Below are 22,425 nucleotides of genomic sequence, written 5' to 3'. Positions count from 1 at the left end.
ATTACAGTCAAACAGGGGAAAATAGATAATCCATAAGCAAAAAAAAACCAATGGTTTAATACATAAACAAGATAGTATAGTTATGATTTTAGAGTCATGGTGGTTGAGAAGAATGCTGTATTGTAATAGCTTGTTAGGTTGTAGGAGGAATGATGAGAGGAAGGGAGCCAAACAAAAACCAAAAGCAAATCAAGGATTAAGACCTCTGTACAGAAAGGAGCCTGGAGAATTTTAAGAATTCTTTGAACAAGAAGAGCAGCTGGAAATTATTTTTAATCGGAAGGTATGACACAAGGGATATTTCAGTCAAGTTCACTGCCTTTGCTCCTGTCAGAGGCTTTTCATACTCAAATCCCTACCCATTAGCCTACTCTAAAATACTAGGCTGGGCAATAAAATTTCAAGAATGGCTTTATCACACTTTAGTTTCAGGCACAAACCATAGGCCTGAAAAACCCTCACTAATAAGGAAAATGAAACAAAAGAGAAGACATCTGACCTCTCAGGAGGTGTTGAAGATAATGTGTAGCAGTCAAAATACAATGTTAATCCCTAACTCCCTTCCACACCCCGTTCTTCTGCCATGGACCCTTATCTCTATAACTTATCCTTTATGCTTCTATTTGATCCTGGGGGTATATCTGAGTATAATGAGAAACCACAGGGAGGATGTATGGTTAATAGAGAATCTTGACAACCCATTCACTCACTCATTCTGTAAAATAGCAACTAAGAAAATAACTTGTATAATTTAGAGTAAAATTCAATTCCCATCTCTGAGTTGTTTCTTCGGGACCTGTTGGGGTACCACAGAGAGCCCCAGTCATTTTGTTTTGTTATTTGGATTGTTACTTACTATGCAAAGGTGCTTGAGAGAACGAGAACGTCTATGATAATCATGATGATAACCTCCTTACTCTGCTTCCCATCATGTCACTTTTATTTAGCAGTGCACAATCCTAACAGTAGCTCATTTATTCTTCCTGGATGCTCCAAAGGAGGTGAATAGTTGCATGCCACAGTAGAGAGAAGGGAGGAGGGAAAAGCCTCGTTTGATGTTATCCTTGATCATCTGCTGTCTTCCCGACAATGCTGAGATCACCGAGTATGATGAGAAACACATAGAAGACAAAATCCCTCTCGTATAACTTAGATGTACAACAGACTGTAATAGGATAAACAGTGCGACACAGGGTGAAATCAGAGAGGTTGCGCTCACTACAATTTCAGTTGCTTCACTCATGCATTTCCCTATCCTGTTTACAAATTTGAAAACCTTTCTCTAGCCTTCTGAATACTTAAGGTTAAAAATTCTTTGAGAGCAAAGACTACATTTTATTCACCAATATAGTCCTGTTGTTTGGCAGCCTGTCTGGGACACTGAATGCACTCAAGTATTTGTTGAATTAATGAATTAATTCCATCAAAAGCTGCTGTGCCTCTAAAAGAACAAAGCTGTGTAGAGGGAATGTATTTTTATCGGTTCATCTTTTTGAGGTAGATCGCTGGTCAGCCTGTTTGTTTCTTGGGTGTAAATGGTCAATTTTTATTCCATCCTGCTTAGGGAAGAGGGAGGGAGAGTGACAGTAATAAGAGGGACACAAGACCACCTAATGGCTTGAAAATGGGCTGTGAACATAATAACATCCCCATGAACAAGAAACCTTAGTCTTATCCTAGGCATAGAATTTTAATACGAGGAATATGGAAAAGTCCAAGATCAGAATTCTTCTTAGCTACTCTTGGTACTCAAAGTTGAAGATCATTATAAGAATTTGGGAAATGTCTGAATCTTTATGTAATTGTTCATTGCCCCCCCCTTAGGGAAGGAGGGATGTAGAGATAGAAACCATACGTAATTTGCCATAAACTGGTATTAATCCTTTGCACAATATAAACATTTCTAGTCTTTGCTTGAATACTTGCAAAGACAAAGGAAAAATAAAAGTGGGGGAGGTAATAAGAAAGGCCACCATTACAAATAATATGTTCTGTAATAGTTCTTTTAGGATCTTCTTCTTTTCAGAATCTTCAAAGTAGCCACCTTTGTTGATTCTAATTATATTATCTTTTTGACATGAAATATTTCTCTCTCACAGTATAATGCAGCAACTCTTAGAGTTTTCTTCCCACCAGACACAGACTTCTATGCTTCCAGTATTCTGCACATAGCTTCAAATTACATCACCAGTTTGAATAAGATGATTTGATTTTCCTCATCCGATAATGTAGTTGTCTTTTACTTAATCTATTATACTCAGTACTGTTAAATGATCCAACTGTTATGTATTTGCTGTGCTTGAGGTCAAGTTTGTCCTTATATCAGTTCTGACTTACATTGAAATGGTAGAATAATGTAGATGATTTGTGAAATTCTAGTTTTAGGCATGTTCAGAAAAATTTATCACCTTTTCATATAAAACTTCATCTTCATAGGTGCGAGGTGTACAATTCTGATTCCAGTGAGAAATGGGTGTCCCACGTATCATTTTTGTATTTACATTTCACAGAAGACTAATTTTAATTGCAATAAGAGTAAAATTCAGTGGTGAGCTTGCCTTTCAAAAAATGCTTTGGCCCTTTTCTGGTGTTTAGAGAGGAGGGTTTGCTTACAGTAAGAAACCACAGACTCCTTAATGACATGTCTCTCATTTTCAATCACCTCTACGGGAACATAGGTTGGTTGGTGTTACTTTTGTCCAGCTTTGTTGTTTTGTTTTGTTTTTTCCTTGTGGACACTGGTACTCAATTTCCATTTTCCCTTCCCAAGATTTGTAGTCCCCATTTTACCATATCCCTGGCAATTCCTATCGTCACTGAATCTCACTGAAAGGAGCTTAACTAACGATGCCAGTACCAGCTCCCTCACTAGCAGAGCCCTTTCTTTCATACTTCCCTTTTTTGACAAGCACACAAGATATTGGGTAAGAAATGAAGGGCTTTAAAATTTAAACTTAAACTTAATCAAGATATTTTATAATTATACTGCATGTGGACAATCATGGGGTAACCTTACAATCACTATGGAACCCTCAACTGCTCACTCATTTTTCAGTTCAGATGCCAGTGATTGAAATGCCCCATAGGTTGACACTGTTTGATCACTCCCAATGTCATTTTTTACATTTTTACCAAATTCCTTCGATCATATTTATTTTTTAAAAGATTTTATTTATTTATTTATTTACTTATTTATTTATTTATTCGAGAGAGAGAGTGCAGGAAGAGGAGCAGAGGGAGAGGGACAGACAGGCAGACTCAGTGCCGAGTGCAGAACCCCATGCTAGGTTCCATCCCACGACTCTGAGATCATGACGTGACCGGAAATCAGAGTCGATGCTTAACTGACTGAGCCACCCAGGTGTCCCCCTTCAATCATATTTAGAGATCACTTATTATCTATCAGAAATAATTGTTCTGGCCTCCACAATACTTCCTTGGGGAGCTAATTCATTTATTCGACAGCCACTTCCTACATCAGGATATTTTTAATAGTATTGGGGTATATAGAAATAAATTAAGCAGTAATACCCCACTCCCCTCCATAGCTCCTCTTTTCTCAGAGGGGAAATTAAGGACTAAACAAATATAATATCTGTTTGGATAGAAATAAATGTTAAGAAGAAATTTAAAATAGGTAAGTGTCTTTGTTACCAGGATCCAGGGCATGGGGAGGAGACCAGAACTGCGGAAGGGTGGTTAATAAAGGCCTCCAAGGGACGGTGACAGTTAGGTGGAGATGTGAGTTATGTAAAATAACTAGGCACATAAAAGCTAGCAGAGCAGCGCCGAGAGCCTCAAATATCAAGCCCGTGAAGGTGGAACCAGTTTCCTGTGGCTGCTCTTTTAGGTCATCCCTTAGCCTTTCAGTGATTTGGGGGAGACTTTTTATATTTCCTGTCATTTTGTTAGGGTGCGGTAGTTTGAGCGTAAGCCCCTTACAATGGGCCATTGTCTGAGTTTATATATATAAAATATATAAAATATATAAATAAATATATATTTTATATATAAATATATAATCTATAAATATATAAATAAATACATATACATACGATGTGTAATAATATATATTATTATGTATTATGTTATATATATTCCTTTAATATATATTATATATAATATATGCATATATATTTAACTTTTGAAGATATATATTTAGTTCTTAAAGACCAATATATATAGTCCGATTCATGCCTTCTTGAGGCACTGTGAAGTGATTAGTACTCTCAGGCACACCTTGTAAGTTGTTCCTGGCACTAATATCTAAAGCAGAGATGTAATTTAGCAGTTGTTTTTTATTTCCCTGCAAATAATTCCCTTCATATGATTATTTTGCCCAATTATATAATTCAGAGGTCAGACAGGGTGATTTATCCACAGCTATAATCTCAAGATCACTCTAATATCCTCAAAGTGAATACCAGTGAATACTCGACATCTCTCTCTCTCTCTAGCACATATTGCCGGATCCACCTTTTAATGCTATCAAGAGATGCTCATCCACTCTTGTAGACCTCTTCCAGGGACCAGCAAATGGATTGCATCTCTTTGGAGTCAGATTAGCAACATCATGTTTCCGGTTGCAATCACGACCCAGCCTCCGTATGAAGCATGAGAGGAAACTCTACAAACCCTTGCTGACTTTCATATCCTGTTCTCCTAGGTCCTCCAGCACATCTGATTTCTATGGAAATCTCCAAGGCACCTGCTAAAACAAAACAAAAAAGGGATGCACGGGGAGGGGCACTAGCACAGATAAAGGGGAAGGCTTGTGGTTGCAATTAATCAGATTTCCCCAGCTAGTGAAGATGATAGCTGTTGTTGGCTGGATATTTTGCGTTTGGTTGGTGTTATAGCTTCTGCTACATTTCTACAATATAGGGGATAGCTACTAAACAGATCCAAAACTGTTTGATTTCCTTTTTGGGGTGACAAAACTCCCTCTCTTTTCTCTCTACAGACAATACTAATGTGTGCCACAGCATATTTCTGGGCTATAATAATCCACAAAGCAGATTTTTTTGTCCTGATGAGATGTATTTTCCCCTAGAGAAACTGAATATGCATTTCCCTCTCATAATTGCCTATAGAATGCACACTTTGATTTTGGACTCACACTGGTGTTCACAGTTCTCATCTGCCTAATTCCAGAAATTTGCCCAAGTTCCCCATATCCATCAAGGTTCTGTCATAAGCAATGGCTAATTTCAATAAATATACAGAAACGTGGAACAGTTTTATTGTATCTTCTGCCTTGCACTGATTCTTGTCAGATCTGATTGCATCCCACCAGGACATTTTAAGATCCAGGCTCTCTTCCTTTATCAGGTGTTACATCCTTGGAAACTGGGGAAACATGGAAAAGCTACAAAACAACATCAGTTCATGTAACTTGTGGTATCTTAACATACTTTCAAAGCTAAGGGACACCATAAGAAAAAAACAAAGTGTCATTCTAAGCCTGTCTCAAAAGTATACATATTGACCCAATATTATATAAATTGCAGAAACCTTTTTCTCCTGGTTACAGTAGCAAGGGAAGTCCCCAGTGTCTCTCTTTTCTGGTCCACATGATCTGTTTGATGCCCACAACACAGAGCACTCCAGGACATTTTCTGTGCATTTAAAATTTCTGCTGCAAAGGTTGGCATCTCACTTTTAAAGCCTCAAATTGACTTCCTTGGTGCAAGTTTTCTGGTCTCCCTCAAGCACACGGAACCTATAAATAAAGGTCAATGCACAGGTATCTAGGCATTTAAGGTTTTCCTAAATTAAGTAACTATCCAAAGGGGAAGAAGGAAGAATAAGAGTTTCTTCATGTCTATACAATTTAGTCCACTGTGTTTTTTAGTACTAATTCATGTTAACTTGGTATTAAAAATCTAAAACTCACATTTATATCAAACTACGAATATCTAAACAGATTGTGTATGTACTTACCACTACCTATTCCTCAACTTTAAATTACTGTAAAAGTCAATCATCATGATTGTTACAAATGCCCTAAGTGCAATATTGATAACAGTGCTGAATAGGACCTGAGAGTAAAATCCAGTAGAATACCTCCAGAAGTTGTCCCATATTGAAGCTTCTCTGCTTAGAAACATGACTTGTGTGCTTTTGAAAGGTGGCTTATATACACTTTTTTTTTTTTTGCATTTTGCTTGATACAGAATTTCAGCTGCAAAAAGCAAAACTAAGGAGTTAGTATTAGATTCAGACACGCAAAAGGACCTATTATTATAGAGAAGAAAGTTATTTACTCTTATCCTATCTTTGCAAAGCAGAGGCAGTGCTCTACAAAAAACAAGAACTTTCATCATTAGTACAAAATGTTCCAGAATTGTATTATAGATCCTTTATCACTCCAACTAATTTATAAGCAACTGGAGGGGAAAAGATATGCTTGTTTTCTAAGCCCTTCTTGCCTCCCACTATTGGTCCCGGATATCTAACAACATAGACGTGTGAAAACATGCTATTTCAGTTGAAGTGGGGAGAAAAGAGGACTGCATTTATTTTAAAATATAAAATCCCATTATACCTATATTTGTCTGTTCTTTTCATAAGATCCAGGCTTCCCAATCTTGCTATCTGCAAAATAAGAAAGCAGGTTACTCAGGACTTGACTAAATAGAACTTTATTGATTAGTATTTCCTCCCTGTAAAGTACATTGCAATGATAATTCTTGTTCTGAATAGTTAAGTGCATGCCTGCACTAGATTCTGAAGTCCCTCAGGTATCATTAAAAGACTGTCAAGTTTCTGCCTCTGTTTGAGACATATGGTAACTTTCCATCAAATAGACAGTTGATTCATCTAAACAACCAATTTCCTGACAACTTGAAGAAAAAAAAAATTAGTGGATAGTTATTTTCTATGTGATCTTTCTATAATCAGCCCCTTGTAGGGGATTACATAGCACTGCAAGGGGCTTCTAACTGACCCCACCTGTCTCTCTCATATACCTTTCATACCACTTCAGGTTTATATTATACAACAGTGACCCAATTATGCACTTTCCCTATCTGAAATTTTTTCCTCTCTCCCTAGACCTATACAATGAAGTCTATAAGGTTGATGATTTAATTAAGAGACCTAAATAAAATTAGGCTTCAAACAACAACTAACCCCCTCCAAGCGCTAAGTTTTATCCTCTGATTGTTACCCAGGTTATGTTTTTATAGATTTTAACAACCATATTTTCTTACTAGTATATGTACAGGGCCACCAATCAGTAATTTAGATTTCCTTTTTCTTCAGTTATGTTGTAGTTATCATTGCCTTACTTGATACATAAACGGCATTTAATTGTTTAATTGCATTTATATTGGACATGCTGGTAAGAGTGACAATGAAGAACAAGGAAAATGAACTTAAGAGTGAATATTTTCCAAGATATGGAGAATATTCAGATCCTTCTATAAGCAGATTTAGTGATTCTGTGTGGATGTTACATGTCACTAGATGCATGATAAATGTACTAATTAAACAATGCCTGTTCTATGCCAAAGTTTATCGTTTAGAGCAAAAGAGGTTGAAGGTAGAAGACCTAACTTCATTTGAAATTTAAAAAAAAGAAAAAAAAAAAAAGAAAAGAAAGCTGTGAATATGAGTTCTACAAACTTCCAATAAAACAACCCCAGGCCTGCAATTAATAGGAGTCATTTGGGATGCACTGTATGGGAAAACTGCATAAAAAAATGAACAGCGATTCTAGGGAGCATTCAAACCTTTCTGATAAACTCTAAATCCCACTCATCATGAAGCCTTAATTCACCACCAGTGAATTAGCACTCCTCTGGATGGTTGATTGTTTCCAGGTACATTTGAAATGGAGCCTTGCCTCTTAGTTAACTAGGAAAGCAACAAATTACATGGTATTTTATTATAGCAGATAGAAAGGGAATCTTCAGCTTAAAGACAGATTATATATATATAGAGAGAGAGAGAGAAGAAATACATATAAATGGAAGATATGAAACATCTTTTTTAAAAATCAGCACTGTTTTGAAGTGTAACACATCATATCCTTATACCTAAGCAATTTCTAGTTTAAATAATGAGTCTCTGCATGGGATGGAGATGAAAGTCTAAAGGATATGAAGAGGAATGAGACATAGTTTTCCTCCCAAGAGACCCATGAGCGAATGAGGGAGACAGATAAATCCATGTCATAGAGGTAAAAAAGGAAGCTTGTTGAACCAGGTGGAGGGGGATCTAACTCAATTTGGGACTGTCGGGAGAAGTGTCCCAGAGGATAACATTGAGCATACTAGATAAATGACTCATAATTCAGATTTGTTAAAAATTATAGCTAACAATATACTGAGGACTTATTATGTGCTTATTGTTGTTCTAAAGCCTTAATATCAGTTATCTAGATAAGTTCTAACACCATTTTGAAATAGGCATTATAATTATCCTTATTTCATAAACAGGCAAACAGATTGAACAACTTGTCTAAGATCACAGCTAATGATGTATGGGGTTTCTTCGAATCCATGCTATTATATGATAGGCAGTCTTCTAGGGACTCTGTACAGAACCTCGTCTTTAATAAAGTGGTGATTAACGTGGGTATATGTCCTTCCTCTTCTCTCATATGTGTGAAGAGTCATGGTCATCCAGTACAACAGTGGTGGAGGCAGAGTTGAATTCCATCTTTGCTTACATCTAGACTTCACACTTTTCTGTTATACCACAGACTGTCTGCACTTGATTTAATCTATGTTTATTTGTTTTCTTAGAAAAATTATGTAGTCAGGTGGTATTTCTTTAACATGATAAAGTATTTCTCTTCATTTCACATCATCTACAAAATTTCTTACATCATTTTGATGAAATGTCTATCATAAATTTATAGTGTATAATCTCTACATCCTCTTTTATTTTATTGTAAACAAACAGCATTCAGAGTTTCCAAGTTGTTTCTAGAAAATAGATCATTGTCCAGTCTAGTTTATTTTTACTAAGAACGTCATTAGAGGTATTAAAATTGCTCTTGTAATGTTTTTCTTCACATTTTGGGTTAAATACAACACATTCATTTTTAGCAAAAACAAAGCAACAAAATTTTCTTTTTTAACTTTTTGTTACCACAGAATTGAGAGATTTAATTCAAGTCAGTAGTTGTAACTCAGTGAAACAACTATTAACTTTGGCCTAAATTTTACATAATCTCACAATCTAACAATACACAAGTCATTGAGAACAAAAATTTAGTTTAATGCTAAATGAAAAAAAAAAGTATATTGAGAAACAATTATTTGTGAGGTCTGCAGCTGGTTTGTAAAAAAACACATCTAACATACCTCAAAATATTTAAATAAAAAAAATCTTAAATTTCTAGCTTTTCATCAATTATCACTGTGGTCTGAGAGATATGCATTGGGAATAAATGTTTTGCCAAGCCTAACTTTCTAAAGTATGAAGTCCTTTCTTAATTTTAAGCTGTACTGACATATCCTGCATTTTTTAAGCTCATTATTTTTGAACCTAGATCACAGATGCTTTTGTTTTCTTGGTCCTACTCCAGAATTCCTCTGTAAGAATGATACAATTCTTCACACCCATGGAGTTAAGGCCACTTTATCATTTTAAGCAAAACCATGACTCTCCTCTCTCCATCCCCACTGCACATCCAGAACAGAAAGACATTGTCTGTGACTAATCAATCACCAGGGTCAGTGGAAGACAAAATTAATGATCTACTTATTCTGTTGGTGACAAAGTCTGATGTTGCACATAGACTTCCTAACAACCTGGCTTGTTGTTTCCATCTGCGCTCAATTTCCCTAAATTCCTTAACTTTCCAACATCACAAACAAAATCTTATTGACTCTAAAAGGTTCAATTACCCAACCTAGAATTAATTTCCCCCTCCTGTAAATCCTAATTTATTTTCTATTAAACAGTTTTCCCTTAGGGTACGCATTGTAAAGTACATGGTTATAAGATACGAAGGATGCTGCCTACTCAAATATACCGTAGGCTCTTGGAGGAAACAACTGTATCTTTTATTTCTACTAATCCTCCAACATCCAGTTGTCATTTCCAGTGCCTGCTATGAATTACGTACTTTTTAATAAATTATCTGCACCCATCCCCCCCATGGACTTGGCTCAAGGCTTCACCTTGAAGGGAAAAGATTTAGTTGTTTGATATTTAATGTAGTAACATTTTTCTAACTTTCAGTTTAGCTGGAAGCAACCATGTATATTTCTGGGATTATTTGTTTGCTACCGTAAATATTTAAGAACATACTAGCAAAAGGAGATCGCAGTACTCAACACTGCATGTACATTTCCAGGTATCTCAGACTTCCAGCTGGGACTATAATATGTCACAGCATGTCAGACTCTAATTGCTCCTGGGAAGTGTAAAAAAAAAAAAAAAAAGAAAAGAAAAGTTGACCTTAGTGTGCTCAGACACACTTTTCAATGCTAGATTATGTGCACATTTTCTAAGCACGATACATCAGATCTTAGTTTTTAAATAATGATGTTTTTCTAAAATTTCTAACTGCTTACTATCCAAGGCATATTTTAAGCTCTTTAGATATATTAATTATTTCAATTCTCACAACTCTGTTTACTTGATATTATTGTTATTGTTGGTTTATACCTGATTAGACTTTACCTCAGTGGGAGTTAATGATTTATTTATGATCGTACAGCTAGTCAGAGTTGGGGGCCGATTTTCAACACAGAGTCTGACTTTAGATCCTGTGTCTCAACCACCATTCGTAACATTTGGTCTTTATCACGGTAATGTCAGTTGGTTAATACTTTCAAGCAGACTTTTCAATAATGGTTAATTGAGTCTCTTTCGTTACTCTTTTAAAAAGCTAGAAAGTTTATGTTTGACTTTTCCTGAGAAGAATAATTGATATGAGCAAAAGTTTGACCAAAATTTATGCTTATTCCATCAGAAAATTATTTAACTCTATAGGTAATATGTGTCCCTCTAGTTGATTGAACCATTTCAAAGAGGCCAAAGTGAGTCTAAATGTGTAAACTCAGAAATCTTTAGCAAACATTTCTTTGATGGAGCAGAGAGCCTCATAAGTAATAAAACATTGCTGAGAGAGTAGAACTCATATTAGACACAATAGGTTAAATTAGGGAAACAGATGAAATTATTGCTTCTAACAATAAACCACACCAGAATTAAAAAAAAAAAAAAAAAAAAAAAAAAAGAAGTATCCACAGTGGGAAAAAACTCTATAACTTAATATTTCAAAACATATTTAAAATTTAGCAAAGTGAGCAAAATTTTCAAAAAGCAACATAAGATAGAAAATGAAGACATTAGGGATGCCTGAGTGGCTCAGTCAGTTAAGCAGCCGACTTTTGATTTCAGCTCAGGTTGTGATCTCAGGGTCCTGAGATCCCTCTCCCTCTGCCACTCCCCCTGCTCATGTTCTTTCTCTCTAAAATAAATAAATAAATCATTGTGGGGGGGAGGGGGGGGAGAAAGACATCAGAGATAGGAGGTGAAAGCCAGATAATAGAAGGATGCACAGTGAGACCTAACAAAATTCAGAAAAGAATAAGGAAAAGAAATTCCAAATTGAAGAATAAATTACTAGAAATACAAAGAAAAGAGAAAACTTTAGAAAGTTCAAAGGACATTGAGGGAAAAGGAGTATGGAGAATAACAATTTAAAAATGCAAAAATTATTTTAAAACTAAAAAAAAGAAAATGATTAGAGAAAACAAGCAAAAAATTAAATTTTTAAAACTTTGGTTTTTCTACATTAACATTTGATGCAAGAAAACAAATGAACTCCTTCTGATACTAAAATAAAGATTTCAAACCCAAGAACTTATTGGGACTGAGTGATTTCCTATATTCTGAACTATTGATGGGACTGTTAAAGTTTTTGTTTTGTTTTGTTTTTGTTTTTCATAAAGTTTATATATACATGTGTGTGTATACACACAAACAATTTAGGTTATAAAGATGTTTCTCTTGCTAGAAAAATAGTTGAAAGTTTCATCTAACACAAGTTTTATTTTTTTCAGGAAATGATACGTATTTGAATCCTAGTATTCAAATACTGTATCTTATACTTAAAATTTTGCTAAGAAGGCAGATCTTATGTTAAATGTTAAGTGTTTATCACACACACACACAAATAATAGGGCTGGAGGAAACTTCTGGAGGTAATGAATATGTTCATGGCAGAGACTGCAGTGATGGTTTCACTGAAGTATATTTATCTCCAAACTCATCAAGTTGTATAAGTTAAATATGTGTAGCTTTTTGTATGTCAATCAACCCTCAATTAGATGGTTTAAAAATAAGCTAAATTTTACCAACAATCATAAAATCATTTTTTCACTCTATTTGTAAGAATGCATATAAATCTCTGAAAGACCATATATAAATTTGTAGTTTTGGGTGATGATAGCAAAGAAAATATTTCTGGCCTTCTATTATTAAAGACATACAAAACACATACACACATGGGCACACTCACACACACACACATGCACACACATTTGAAGCCCAAATCTATGGAGAAAAAAAAAAAATTCTTTCAATTCCAAAGTCTTTCTTTCCTAAACCATTTTTATTTCAGGGTGGCCCTACACTTTGTTTTCAAATTTCATTTACCTCTACTTGAATCTGGACTCTGTTTCCCCAGAATGCCCTTTCCCCGCTACCTCCTTTTGCATTAACAGAATGCAGCTGCTTCTTCTGCAACAACGCTAGCTACATGAACTTGAGCGCTTAATGCATTGCTCTGAACTTTGTTTTATTTTTTCATAAAAGATTCTAACTTGCCACCTTCTCTGAAACTTACTTTGTGTCATGAGAGTTTCTAACTTGCCTCTGACATTATCTTTCTTCTCTCTAAGTGCTCCTATAAGCTTTCTGCACTCCCTGATAAGACATCACTTACTCTTACTTATTCTATGTTTTACAGTCACTCATGTACACACTGGTCTTCCTCTACTGGATTCCTTGGATGTAGAAACAGGGTCTTTTATAACATTACATTCCTAGAGTAACATGCTTAGCAAGTATTCAGTAAAAAATTTTTCACTGATATGATATAAGGTACACTGAACACTAAGAAAATTCTGTAGTTATGGTAAGTGTGAAATTGAGCAGAGTTATAACTTCCTCCAACTCGTATCTTGTTTTAACATCTTTGGAATTCTCTTAGGATATATACCCACTACATTATACTTTTGCCTAATTTTTACCTCTACTTATAATAAAACCCAGAAAAATATAGATATGTATTTTGTTATGAGATAACAGGTGAACATTATTTTTTTATTGGTTTCAGGAGTAGAATTTAGTGATTCATCACTTACATACAGCCCCAGGTGCTTATCACAAATGCCCTTCTTAATACCATCACCCATTTAGTCCATCCCCCGCACGGCTCCCCTTCAGCAACCCTCACTATGTCTTCTATAGTTAAAGGTCTCTTATGGTTTGCTTTCCTCTGTTTATATCTTATTTTTCCTTCCATCCCCCTACGTTCATCTGTTTTGTTTCTTGAATTCCACATATGAGTGAAATTATCTGGTATTTGTCTTTTTCTGATTGACTTCCTTGTCTTTGCATAGTACACTCTAGTTCCATCCATGTCATTGCAAATGTCAAGAGTTTGTTCTTTTTGATGGCTGAGTAATATACCATTGTATCTATATACACCATTTCTTCTTTATCTATTCATCAGTGTATGGACATCTGGGCTTTTTCCAAAATTTGGCTATTCTTGATAGTGCTGCTATAAACATTGGCGTGTACGTGCCCCTTCCAATCAATATTTTTGTATCCTCTGGATAAATACTTAGTAGTGTAATTACTGGCATGTAGGGTAGTTTTATTTTTAACTTTTTGAGAAACCTCCATACTGTTTTCCAGAGCAGCTGTACCAATTTGCATTCCCACGAACAGTGAAAGAAGGTTCCCCTTTATCCATATCCTCACCGACATCTGTTGTTTCTTGAGTTGTTAATTTTAGCCATTCTGACTGGTGGGAGGTGGTATCTCATTGTGGTTTTTGATTTGTATTTCCCTGATGCTGAGTGACATTGAGCATTTTCTCATGTGTCTGTTAGCGATTTGTATGTCTTCTTTAGAGAAATGTCTCTTCATATCTTCTGCCCATTTCTTAACTGGATTATTTATTTTTTGGATGTTGAGGTTGATAAATTCTTTATAGATTTTAGATACTAGCCCTTTATTTGATATGTCATTTGTAAATATCTTCTCCCATTCTGTGGACTTTTAGTTTTGTTGATTGTTTCCTTCACTGTGCAGAAGCTTTTTATTTTGATGTCCCAATAGTTCATTTTTGCTTTTGTTTCTCTTGCCTCCAGAGACAGGTTTAGTAAGAAGTTGCTGTAGCCGAGGTCAAAGAGATTGCTGCCTATGTTCTCCTCTAGGATTTTGATGGTTTCCTTTCTCACATTTAGGTCTTTCATCAATTTTGAATTTATTTTTTGTGTATGGTGTATGAAACTGGTCCAGTTTCATTCTTCTGCATGTCACTGTCCAGTTTTCCCAACACTATTTGTTGAAGAGACATTTTTCCATTGGATATTCTTTCCTGCTTTGTCAAAGATTAGTTGACCATATAACTGTGGGTCCATTTCTGAGTTCTCTATTCTATTCCGTTGATCTATTTTTTGTGTGTGTGTGTGTGTGTGCCAGTACCATACTGTCTTGATGATTAATTGCACCTTTGCAATACAGCTTGAAGTCTGGAATTGGGATGCCTCCAGCTTTGGTTTTCTTTTTCAACAATATATATATATATATATATATATATATATATATATATATATATGGCTATATGCACATATATACACACACAGACAGACACCATTCCTTTTTTTTTATTATAATCATATTTTTTTATTATATTATGTTAGTCACCATACAGTACATCCCTGGTTTTTTATGTAAAGTTCCATGATTCATTAGTTGCGTATAACACCCAGTGCACCATGCAATACGTACCCTCCTTACTACCCATCACCAGCCTATCCCATTCCCCCGCCCCCCTCCCCTCTGAAGCCCTCAGTTTGTTTCTCAGAGTCGATATTCTCTCATGCTTCATTCCCCCTTCTGATTACCCCCCCTTTCTTTATCCCTTTCTTCTCCTACCGATCTTCCTAGTTCTTATGTTCCATAGATGAGAGAAACACACAGACACTATTCCTAAACTGTCTTAGTGGGTAAAAAAAATATTAAAAGTTTTAATGAGTATTATGAGAAAGTAATAAAGAAAATATGTCAAATATTAAATCTGTGGGCTTTGTAATCCTGTCTAACCTGAATTAAATTCTTACTTGTTTTTCCCAGCTATTCATATAGCCTACCTTATTAATTGGGGGGAAGTGACAAATAATATAAATACATATAATAGAAAGAACACAAAATTATATTGTATGAGTCATTTATATGATCTTATGGATAAAAAAATTAGAAAAATTGCATGAAATCTATTAGAAATAAACTATTTCAGAATGTTGGCCAATCCAAATTTAGTATGAGAATTTTTCCATTTTACCAATAACATTCAAATAGTTAATAAAGAAAAGTACCTATCTTAACAGAAAATAAAAATAACAGCTTAATAAAATATCATGAAATAATAATTATATCAACTATTTTATGCATTGTAGAGAGATAAAAGAAAATATCAAAAAGAAGAAGAGTAGAGTAGGTTCCTGAATAAGTCCTCATGTTTTGATGTATATAAATGGGTGAGAAACTGTCAATATCATTAGTAATAAACTAAATTATATTTATTTGTTGTTATAATACAGATTTCTGAGAAACAAACAATGGTTTAATCAAAATAATTATATAAAGTAATGGAACTTTTTTTTCTGTTAAAGTCTTTGCCTTGATAGATTTCTATGAATTTTGTTTGTAACAAATACATAATGAATCATTTAATTACTAAAATTAAATCCCATCTGTATGACCAATATGTTAGAACAATTGTAAAACAAAACAAAACAGAATAAAAAGCTACTTATTCATGTGAGCCGAAAATATAAAATATTAAATAATAATCTTGGAAAGAAAATTTCTATAAGAAAAAAATAAAATCTGTAAAATGTTTCCAAAAGATAGAAGTATTTAATGAGTGGAGACCACACCATGATTAATAATTCTTTCAGGGAAAACTGAATATTAACATGATGTCAATTCCTCCAGTAGTTAAAAATAATGTTCAAATAAAAGTCTTTCTCCTGCCATTTCAGCTGAAGACTAAAAGGTCAAAAAATATTTGTTTTTCTAACTTTATTGAGATATAATTGACATATAACCTTGTGTAAGTTTAAGGTGTACGAGATGATGAATCCTTACCAATAACATAGTCAAGTAACATATTTTGTATGCTATATGTATTAGTATACATATTATTTACATACATATTACATACTGTATTCTTACCATAAAGCAAGCTAGAGAAAAGAAAGAATCTTTTTAAGAAAATCATAAGGAAAAGAAAATATACTTACAGTACTGCACTGGATTTATTGAGAAAAATCTGCATATAAGTAGACTCATGCTGTTTAAACCTGTTTAGCAAGGGTCAACTGTATTAATTTCAAATAAATTGGTTTCGAGGGATCAAGAATGCCCTTTGTTCATTCATTCATTCATTCAAAAGTTATTTGAGTATAACTGTATACTCAGTCCTTCATGATACTCTCCTCTTACGCCTTATATCATTCTATTTCCTCTGCCTAAAATGCCCTTCCTATCCCTGATGCTCATCTTACATCTATTCATCTTTCAAGGCAAGTTCTACTGCCTTTACTTTTAAGCCATATCTGACTACCCATAGTTTGATATACTCTCATTCCTTAGGATGCACCATGATACATACAGACACCTGTGTAGTTAATTCCATGTGTTGATTTGACTGGGCCATGGTGTGCCCAGCTAATTAGTCAAATATTGCTCTGGGTGTGTCTATGAGAGTATTTTTGACTGAGTAGACTGAGTAAAGCAGACTGTCCTACCCTCCTGTGGATGGCCTTATCTTCCTTTTTATCTCCCTTTGAACTCAAACTGAAAATTAAGCTTCTCCTGGGTCTCCAGGCTGCTGACTTTTTAGACTGGAACGACAGAAATAGCTTACCTGGGTCTTCAGCTGTCCAGCTTGCCAACTGCAGATACCAGAAGCTGTCAGCCTCGATTATTGTGCAAGCCAGTTTCTTTCTGGAGAACCCTGACAAATATAATGCCCATGTTAACTATTTTATTCTGTATTGGCTTTCAGTTACTTATTTTCCCCCTGGCATTTTTGGGATCATACGATCCATTTATTAATATCCATGTAAGTCTGGAAATAGTGTAGACTTTTGAATCGTGTAGAATAGCATTCACGTTTCAATTCTACCTCTTAGTAAGTGAATCATTTGGATAAATCATTTAACTTTGGTTTATTTGATCTTAAAATGCCAGTAATTATGTTTCTTTTTTTTTAAGATTTTATTTATTTATTCGGCAGAGATAGAGACAGCCAGTGAGAGAGGGAACACAAGCAGGGGGAGTGGGAGAGGAAGAAGCAGGCTCCCAGCGGAGGAGCCTGATGTGGGGCTCGATCCCATAACGCCGGGATCACGCCCTGAGCGGAAGGCAGACGCTTAACCGCTGTGCCACCGAGGCGTCCCAGTAATTATGTTTCTAAAAGGACTCTGACATGCTAATTTATACAGGAATAGGCCTTTACTCCCTTTTTAGACTCTTATAATACATAGTGACTCATCAAATGCATGGTGAACCAGATATATTAAAAATAGGATGCAGCTATTCGCTAGTGGCTTTTCGGCATACTATTTCAAAATAATACAAATTGCTGTATTAAGAGGGCTTTCCAAACCTTTGCTGACGTGCATTATTTGGATGGTGGTGCAGTGGGTACTGTGGCCTGTCATATGCAAAATTTTGAAGAATACATTGTCTCTTTCCAACACCACTCCACTTTTTTGACTCTTCCACTTCTTGGCTGACTCTCAAAATTCCAAAGAACTTATCACCAGCACAGGCTGTCTGATTTCTAAGCCTCTCTAAGATAAAGAAATTTCTTTTTCTCCTTCCCTACTTCCCACCCCAAACCAACAAACCTGTCCTTTGTGCTTTCCCCTCAGGTATGGGATTCTTAGTGAGCTAACGAAAAGAAAATAAAAAGTACTTAGAGATGATGTTTGTAAATAGAAAAATGATTAGGAATCCTCAATTATTTGCTGTCTTTCTTGTTTTCTCTGTAGCCCAGATGTAAGCTCCCTTCCAATTTCGAGCTAAACACAAATTCCTTGGGGAAATCTTTCCTTAGACCTCAGGCCAGTTTTGGTCTCATGATTACACTTTCTCAGAACCCTCAGTAATTCTCTCAAAATGTTTATCATTGTATAATAAAGGTGCTTCTTTATATAATCATCGCCTGTGTCTATAGCTGCTGCTAAATTGTAAACCTCAGAAATGTCAGTAACATATTTATCAGTTGATCTAATCCAAATGCTAGCACTTGCCAGGTCTCAGTTATTTAATATAAAAGAAAAAAAATTGAGGGACCATTTGTATCATTTCAGGAAATAACATTGCAGTCTATTCTGCAACATACCCTATAACAAGAAACTCCAGCTCAGATTACTGAAGACTTTGATTTGCTCTAAAGAACTTCCTTACTGAGGAAGAACCAGCATTTCCCTAACTTTTTTTCTTGATCTTAATTCCATCCATTAGAGTTTCATGGACTAAGATTTATTTTGGCATTGACCTTGAATATTTAAACATTTAAAGGAAGATATCATTTATCCTCTAGTTACTTTTATCCAAGATAAGATTCTTCACAACTTCACCGTTTCACTTCTGTGCTGCTCATTTCGGGAGGGCAAATAGGACTGAGTGTGGAAAAAATGAAAATTATAAAAATTTACAACTTAATTTAAATAATACTACCTGTTTACATGTGTCTTTTATATTTTGTAGTATTTATTATTTTGTAGTATTTTTTTCAATTTCTCTTTTAAAGTCATTGACTATTTTTGTCACATTTCTCCTCCTGATTTCCTTTGGGTCTCATATGAGAGTAACACTTTTCACAGCAAACAAATTAGGAGGAAAAAAAGGAAGAGGAGACCTCATAAGCATATTTTCTGTTTATTAGCTTATGCTGCTGCCTGGCTAGATTGCAGTTCTGCTGTGCTGCCATCACCAGCCCCCATGCAGTTTGAGACTGAGGGAGAATTAGAGAGGGAGAGGAGGACGGATTCAGATATGATAGGTTTAGGAGCTCATAGGGACTCTGATTCCCCTGACTCGCTTTATTCATGCATATGACCACATTAAAGTTATTTTAATTCTTTTTTGAATAAAGCTCCAATTGGTTGTATTATTATAAAATTGTACTTAAATGAGTATACTCCCCTAGCAAAAATGAAAGAGGAAATGTTTGATGGAATTTGTTCTTTATATATCATTTTTGACCTGCTTAATTATATATCATAGATAGATAGATAGATAGATAGATCATTTCAGTATAGATATATTATCCGAGTATAGTACTGGTCTCTTATTACTGGTCTCTTGTTATCGGTCTCAGTTTATTTAGTTAACATTTTAGAAATATGGTAATCAGAAATTTGTACCCAGCACCAGGCCTGGAAAGAAATGTTCCATAATATCCTTTTCCCTGTATGTTTTATCTGTAAAAATAAAATCTGTAACCTCAAAATCTAATATTTTATTTTACTCATGATTCTAAAGAAGTAGGTTTTTTGTTTTCAAACGAAATTTATACTTTCTTAGCAGTTGTATCTTATCTCACGTAAGAAATCTCTCCGTATTGGAAACAAAGAAGTAAAACTATCCCTACTTGCAGATGGCATTGTAAGACCAGCTAAAAGGGCAAACAAACAAAAAACTAAAGAATCAGCTAAGAAATAAAAACTATTAGAGATAATAAACAAATGCAGCAAGGTTCAAAGATACAAGATGCCACTTCAAACCTACTAGAATAGCTATAATCATAATTTTTAAAAAGAGAAAATGACAAGTGTCAGCACAGATGTATGAAGAATCTTTATACATGGCTGGTAGGAATGTAAAACAGTGCAGCTTCTGTAGAAAATTGTCAGTTCCTTGAAGGGTTAAACGCAGACCCAGAAATTCTACTTTTAGGTATATACTTCAAAAATCAGAAACAAGTGTTCATACAAAAATTCTTACATGAATATTTATAGCAGCATTGCCCGTAAAAGTCAAAAAGTAGAAAGGACATAAATGTGCATCAACTGATGAAGAGATAAAATGTGTATATGGATGAAATGTTATTCAGCCGTAAAAAGGAATGGAGTACTGATAGGGGCTACAACATGGATAAATTTGAAAACATCATGTTTAAATGAAAGATGACAAACATTAAAGGTCATATATTGTATGTTTCCATTTATATGAAATGTCAGATTAGATAAATCCATATGGATGGAAAGGAAATTAGTGATTGCCAGAGGTTGCAGGAAGGCTGGAATGGGGAGTAAGTGCTAATGGATATGGGTTTCTTTTTGATGTGATGAAAATTTTCTGGAATTAGTGGGGATGATTTTACAACCTTGTGAGTATACAAAAACTATTTACTTATACACTTTAGTGTGGTTAATTGGATGATATGCATCTTATTTCTTCCTAAAAATTAAATGCAGGTATTACCATTCAATCCTATGAGAGATCTCTTTTAAATGTTATTGTATTTCTAGAAGCCAGGTGGCGTAGAAGAAAGGTCACATGATTTGTGGCTGGCCACAATGGTTTTGAATGAGAGCTCCATGATTTGGGAACTCTGTGTGTGAGGACAAATTCCCTAATCTTTGTGATACTGGATTTTTTCATCTGTAAAATAGTAATCCAGTTGACCCTTGGACAACATGGGTTTGAACAGTACAAGTATACTTGTAATGCAAGATCATTTTCCGTAAACACAGTACAGTGCTGTAAATGTTTTTTTTTTCCTTCCTTGTGATTTTTGTAATAACATTTTCTTTTCTCTAGATGACTTTATTTTAAGAATATGGTATATAATACATATAACATGTAAAATATGTGTTAATTGTTTATGTTATCAGCAAGGCTCTCAGTCAATGGTATGCTATTAGTTTTGGGTGAGTCAAAAGTTATACACAGATTTCCAGCTGTGTGGGGATTTGGCACCCCAAGACCCCATGTTGTTCAGGGTCAACTGTAGTTACATTTACCTTTCAAGTTTTGGTGAGGTTTAAATGAGATAATACACGCAAATGGCCAGAGTTAGAAGTGCAATAAGCAAAACTCTGTTTGCTCTCTGTTTCCATATGTCTGCTTCTTTCTCTCCTTCCCTTCACATTTTATAGCATTAAATTATATTCTGCTCCTCAGATATGTTATTCAGAATGGGAATATTTTAATTAATTCATTTTTCTTTTTTATATTACCTATAATTATATTCTCCTGTCCTTCTTTATCCCTACTCCAATTCTCTGGGAGAACAGACTCCTGAGTGATGCTCAGTTGCCTTGCCCCATAGTGGTGTAATAGCTTTTGGTCCTACTTTAAAAGGAGACATCCAAACCCATTTAAAGAAAAGAAATTGTCACTAAGAGCTTCCTTAAAGTTCTGGGTATGGGATATTTAGCAACTAGATCAAACTTCTGTTATTAATAAATAACACTTTGGAAACAATGGCCCACAGTGAAATGAAGATGAAGTTAAGATTACTTTGAGGATGGGGACGCCTGGGTGGCACAGCGGTTAAGCGTCTGCCTTCCGCTCAGGGCGTGATCCCAGTGTTATGGGATCGAGCCCCACATCAGGCTCCTCTGCTATGAGCCTGCTTCTTCCTCTCCCACTCCCCCTGCTTGTGTTCCCTCTTTTGCTGGCTGTCTCTAACACTGTCGAATAAATAAATAAAATCTTTAAAAATAAAAAGATTACTTTGAGGATATCATGCTAAGGAAAATAAGTCAGATAAGTCAGACAGAAAAAAACAAATATTGTATGACCTCATTTATATGTGGAATCTTAAAACAAAAAACAAAAACTCAGAAGCACAGAACAGATTTGTAGTTGTTGGAGAGAGGCAGGGGGTAGTTGGGGAGTATGGCATGTTGGGGGTAAATGGGTGAAGGTGGTCAAAAGGTAAAAACTTCCAGTTATAAGATAAATAAGTTGTGGGGATGTAATGTAAATGTACTGTACATTTAAAAATTGTTAGATCTTAAAAGTTCTCATCACAAGACAAAAAATGTAACTGTGAGGTTATGAATGTTTGTTAAACTTAATGTGCTATATATAATTATTTGCTATGTATAATTATAATAATTATTATTATATAATACATTTTATTTATTTTATTTATAATTATTTTGCTATGTGTGTGTATATATATAT

This window comes from Ursus maritimus, unplaced genomic scaffold (genome assembly GCF_017311325.1).
Source record: "Ursus maritimus isolate PB19 unplaced genomic scaffold, ASM1731132v1 scaffold_6, whole genome shotgun sequence".
In the NCBI taxonomy this organism is placed as follows: Eukaryota; Metazoa; Chordata; class Mammalia; order Carnivora; family Ursidae; genus Ursus; species Ursus maritimus.
This window is presented reverse-complemented; position numbering follows the sequence as displayed.